Source organism: Trachypithecus francoisi, unplaced genomic scaffold, assembly GCF_009764315.1.
Source record: "Trachypithecus francoisi isolate TF-2019V2 unplaced genomic scaffold, Tfra_2.0 Lachesis_group10, whole genome shotgun sequence".
Taxonomy (NCBI): domain Eukaryota; kingdom Metazoa; phylum Chordata; class Mammalia; order Primates; family Cercopithecidae; genus Trachypithecus; species Trachypithecus francoisi.
In genome coordinates, this window is record NW_022681455.1 from 124,568,027 (window position 1) to 124,574,026 (window position 6,000).

Here is a 6,000-nt window from a genome sequence, read left to right on the forward strand (position 1 = left end):
GGCAGGTGGATCACTTGAGGTCAGGAGTTTGAGACCAGCCTGACCAATATGGTGAAACCCTGTCTCTACTAAAAAACAAAAATTAGCCAGGCATGGTGGCATGGACCTGTAGTCCCAGCTACTTGGTAGGCTGAGACAGGAGAATCACTTGAACCCGGGGGGCAGAGGTTGCAGTGAGCTGAGATGGTGCCACTGCACTCCAGCCGGGGCAGCAGAGCAAGACTCTCTCAAAAAAAAAAAGAAAATGAAGCTGTTCTGCCCAGAAATGTATACCATAAACACAGTAACATGACAAACTGAAAAAGACCTGATTTCTTTGATATGAAGGGAGCTCCCATGTATGAATTGATGAGGCTCAGGACACACCACCCCAAAATATGAATCAAGGAGACTGGCATAGGCCACCCAAATATGCCTCTTTGTCATAAGGATTATTTTGACCTGGTTATTTTGAGAAACTGCAGACATAGAAGATCTGAAAAGTTATCCTTTGTAAGAGAAATTGATATCTGTAAAGGAAATTTCAAATCTAATTTGAAAGGATGTCTCCCTCTAAGAGTCTCCATCAGTGGAGAAGGCTTCAACTGAAATCTGCACAAGCTCACTTTTGTTTTCCAGGACTTTTCCTGACCTTCTCATCTTAAAGGGGACTTTCCCCACCCTCTTGGCTTCGTTTCAGCAAACAATGATATTTCAGCCTGAAGCTTACACTCTTTTTTTTAAGATCGACTCGTTTCTTTGGGTCATCTCCCGTCTCTACAGGAGGGATAAACATTCTTAAACTTCTGTTTGTTTTTCTCCTGTGCATCTGTCTTTTGTTTCAGGGATTCCTGGCTAAGAACTATGAAGGAGAGAGAGAAAATTATTTTTCCTCCCCTGGAGAATCAATAAGAAAGACTGACAGTTGTGCAGAAAAATGAGCAAGGCTATCAACAGACAGTCCCCAGTAAAACAAAAACACTCACTCTCACTCACTACGCTTAAATAGATGAGAAGCTCAGTCTCACTTGGGAAAAGAGAAATTAAACTTAAAATGATGCAAGAGCTTCCCTTTTCCATCTCTCAGACTCTGGCAAGGGGAAGAGGCTTTAAGAGCCTGGATGAGGGGGCGCTTAGTGTTTCTATTTACGGTGTACACTTAAATCTTATGGCCTTTTTGAATTTCATACCATGGACATATTTTGCCTTTTCAAAACTAAATGTGTTTTAAATACAGAAGTCCTAAGCAAAAAGGTTTGAAATGGAGAAGTTAGATGTTAACTCTTCTCCCACGAGGCAGCTACTCGTTCACTCATGCCACTGACACTCCCTGAGCAACTGCAGTGCCTGGCGTTCCGGGCCCTGGGAAACGGCTGTGAAGAAAGTAAAGTCCCCAGCCTGGTGGCCCTTGTGTTCTGGCAGCGGGAGACAGACAATAAACAAACGAGTCCCTATGTGGTTTGCAGGTGATGACAGGTGACGTGGAGGACTGGCAGGGAGGGGAGGGGAGGAGCACTGGGAGGGAACTGGGTAGACTTCGGATGCTTTCTTAGCATAGGTTGCTCAAGAAAGTCCTGAGCAAGACAGTGACATTTGAGCCAAGTCCTCAAAGAAATGGGGGAGCCAGTCCACGCGCAGTGGCTCATGCCTGTAATCCCGGCACTTTGGGAGGCTGAGGTGGGTAGATCACCTGAGGTCGGGAATTTGAGACCAGCCTGACCAACATGGAGAAACCCCATCTCTACTAAAAATACAAAATTAGCTGAGCGTGGTGGTGCATGCCTGTAATCCCAGCTACTTGGAAGTCTGAGGCAGGAGAATTGCTTGAACCCGGGAGGCAGAGGTTGCAGTGAGCCAAGATTGTGCCACTGCACTGCAGCCTGGGCAACAAGAGCGAAACTCCATCTAATAGAGAGAGAGAGAGAGAGAGAGAGAGAGGAGAGAGAGAGAGAGAGAGAAAGAGAGAGAGAAAGAGAGAGGCCGGGTGCGGTGGCTCAAGCCTGTAATCCCAGCACTTTGGGAGGCCGAGACGGGTGGATCGCGAGGTCAGGAGATGGAGACCATCCTGGCTAACACGGTGAAACCCCGTCTCTACTAAAAAATACAAAAAACTAGCCGGGCGAGTTGGCGGGCGCCTGTAGTCCCAGCTATTTGGGAGGCTGAGGCAGGAGAATGGCGTAAACCCGGGAGGCGGAGCTTGCAGTGAGCTGAGATCCGGCCACTGCACTCCAGCCTGGGCGACAGAGCGAGACTCCGTCTCAAAAAAAAAAAAAAAAAAGAAAGAAAGAAAAGAAAGAAAGAGAAGAAGAAAGAAAGAAGAAAGAAGAAAGAGAAAGAAAGAAAGAAAAGAAAGAAAGAAAGAAAGAAAGAAGAAAGAAAGAAAGAAAAAAGAAAGAAGAAAGAGAAAGAAAGAAAGAAGAGAGAAAGAAAGAAAGAAGAAAGAAGAGAAAGAAAGAAAGAAAGAAGAGAAAGAGAGAGAGAAAGAAAAGAGAAAGGAAAAGAAGGAAGGAAGGAAGGAAGAGAAAGAAAGAAAGAAGAAAGAAAGAAAGAAAGAAAGAAAGAAAGAAGAAGAAGAGAAAGAAAAGAAAGAAAAAAGAAAGAAAGAAAAGAAAGAAAGAAGAAAGAAAGAAAAGAAAGAAAGAAGAAAGAAAGAGAAAGAAAAGAAAAGAAAGAAAGAAAGAAAGAAAGAAAGAAAGAAAGAAAGAAAAGGGGGAGCCAGTCATGGAACTATCTGGCCAAGAGGAAGGTGTTCTAAGCAGAGTAATTGCATATGCAAAGACCCTGCCTAATTCAGCAGCTGGGACAAAAGACAGAGGTGAGGCTGGTATGCACCAGGAGCAGCAGGAAGGCCTGCCAGGCTGTGATACAAGAGTAGGAGGAAAAGGGGAGGAGGAGAGACCGAAGAGACAGTGTTGGGTTAAACAGAGTGGGATTTTGTACATCACTCTAGGGTCGGGGAGCCAGGGTCATGCCGTGGTGCAGTGCCGGGCACGGAACCATGCACCTCTGTAAATGACTACTGGATTTGAATTTCAAATGCAACATGTCATCGTGTTAAGGGAAAACTCCCTTTACTATTTTTCCACTATTTTATGAAAACAGAGTGTTGAATAATGTTTTAAAATTGTCCATTTCAATTATTCATGCCTTTAAATATTTTCTCTATTCCATGATAAATTACCTTAAGAACAAAGCTTATTTGGCCTTGGTGACTTTTGTTTAATGAGTTGTTTTATGCTGGTTGGCAAAATTTTATGAAGGACTTCTGCATCTATCATTACAAGTGCTATTGATCTGTAATATTTTTGAGAAGGAGGATTTTTCATGGTTCTAGAATACTCCATTATAATAGGGTACCATAATCATCTAAGTTTCTGGGATTGAATATTCGAGAAGGGTTTGCCTTAATAGTCTCTCTCTCTCTCTCTCCCTCTCTCCCTCTCTCCCTCTCTCTCTCTCTCTCTCTCTCTCTCTCTCCCCCCCCCCCTCTCTCTCTTCCCCCCATCTCCCTCTCCCCGCCGCTTTCACTCTCGTGTGTGACTGCATGCACATACACGCACAAATGGGATAAAAAAATACATATATTTAAGACACAGATACATAGTGGGATTCAGATTTCTGTACTTGACCACCACTTCCTCGTATTCCATAGAATTCATCTGGTCTCTCCCGAGGCCCCGTCTCAGGGGTCATGGAATGAACTGCCTTTTGTCCCAGCTGCTCATTCAGGTCGTAGCTGGCCACTGGCCGTGCTAAGCCTCTCTCAGTTCTGTCTCTGCTTGCTCACCCCTCCCTGAGATGGGGTCTGGGTGTTTGGGAGACCAGGGGGCCCCCATGGTACCCCTTACAGCAGAGGGAAGCACTTCTCAGGTCCAGGCGGTGACCATGACGCGGTGCCAGCAGCCCCGTGGGCCTTCAACATGTAAACTGGGGGCTGGGGTAAGCTTCCGAGATGAGCTTGTTTGGGACCCAAGAGATCCTATGGCTGCCTCAGTCTCACCCCAGCCCTCTCCAAACTGGTCTCCTGTGAGTCTCCACCATGTCCTCCGTTTGCTTCCCTGTCCCCGACAGCCCATACCCAGCCTCTGCCTAAGGGTCACCTTGCCCCTTTCTACCCGGGAACCAAAAGGAGCCCAGTGAAGCCGGGATCAGGTGCGCCGAGCAATCCCTGCCCCCTTCAGAGAAGTGTCCTCCCCTGTCCCCGAGCCTGGTGCCCAGAGACGCCTCTGCCTGTGGCTTCCAATTGGGTTTGGCCAACAGACAGCACCAGCTGAAGCAAAAAGGAGGGAAAACAGGGCCTTGGGTTTTATCCTCATTTTCTGATTCCCCCGCTGTTGGGTCCTCTCCCCAAGGCCCAGCACCTATGGGGAGCCAGTCTACCCAGCACCACCCACCACTCTCAGGCCTGGGAGTGGCAGTGGCTCCTGCCTGTGCTGGCCCCAGGCCCTGTGGCCCCCTGCAACATTCTCTGTGCTCTGCTCACACATGGTCAAGTTCCCAGCCGGTGTGGGCCATCTGTTTCCTGCCAGGAGCCTGCTAGCTATGCAAGGCCTTCCCTCCTAGTCTCACTCCATTACTGACTTCTCCCTGATGCTGAAGTGGTGTCTTGTCTGGGGTAATCCCCGAGGTTCCTTGCCTCATGCCAAGACAATTAAGGACATCGACACACACGAGGAATGAGTTTAAGAGGGGAGGTTCAGGCCGGGCACGGTGGCTCACAGCTGTAATCCCAGCGCTTTGGGAGGCCAAGGCAGGCGGATCACTTGAGGTCAGAAGTTCGAGACCAGCCTGGCCAACATGGTGAAATCCCGTCTCTACTAAAAATACAAAAATTTACCAGGTGTGGTGCACACCTGTAATCCCAGCTACTCAGAAGGCTGAGGCACAGGAATCACTTGAACCCAGGAGATGGAGGTTGCAGTGAGCCGAGATGGCACCAACTGCACTCCAGCCTGGGTGACAGAGCGAGACTCTGTCTCAACAACAACAAAAAAAGAGTGGAGGTTTAATAGGCAAAAGAAAGAGAGAGGAGAACATCTTTCTCCCTTGCAAAAGAGAGGGGTGCCAGAATAGGACTTTTGGCCTGCAGCAGAATGCAGCAGATTTTACAGACAGGCTTGAGGAGGGGATGTGTGATTACAGAGGGCCTACAGACTGGTTGGACCAAGTGTGATGTTTACGTAGCATTCGGGGAAGCTGGCCATCCCACTCTCATCTTATTAAGCAAATTGGCTTTCCACTTGGTGGGTACCATGTTGTCTGCTCCTTACTGTACACTTGGCTGGCAAAGGGATGGGAAGATGGCGCCACCGTGCTGGACTTGCGTAGACCCAGGCAGACCCTTTCCTACTGGCACAGCTGCCAGCATTCACCCACGCAAGGTTCTAGCCTGCCTTTTTATGTGCACAGCTCGATTTTACAGGCTGCTCTTTGTTAGAAATGATTTGGGGGCTGCTTTTCATTAAAAGGAAAACCTTACTAAGGACATCCTTACTCTTCCTTAGTATCTGCCTAAATAATTTTTTTTTTTTTTGGTGGAATCTCATTCTGTCGCCCGGGCTAGAATGCACTGGCGTGATCTCGGCACACTGCAATTTCCACCTCCCCAATTCAAGCAATTCTCCTGCCTCTGCCTCCCAAATAGCTGGGATTACAGGCACCCGCCACCACACTAGGCTAATTTTTGTATTTTTGGTAGAGACGCAGTTTCACTATGTTGACCAGGCTGGTCTCGAACTCCTGACCTCAAGTGATCTGCCCACCTTGGCCTCCCAAAATGCTGGAATTATGAGTATGAGCCACCATGCCAAGCCAATAATTTCTTCTTAACTGCAGTATCAATGCAGTCAGGATAGCAGAGAACTAAACAGGAACCAGAAAAGAAGGCCTCCTGCTCGGGCTCCCTCCCAACTCCCTGCCAGGGGTCTCCTCCAAGAGACTCAGCAGGACCCATGCATCTGATCTTCCCCTCTGCTCCCTCAGGTCTGTTCACCCCACAAACTTCAGGAGCCATGAGCAGAG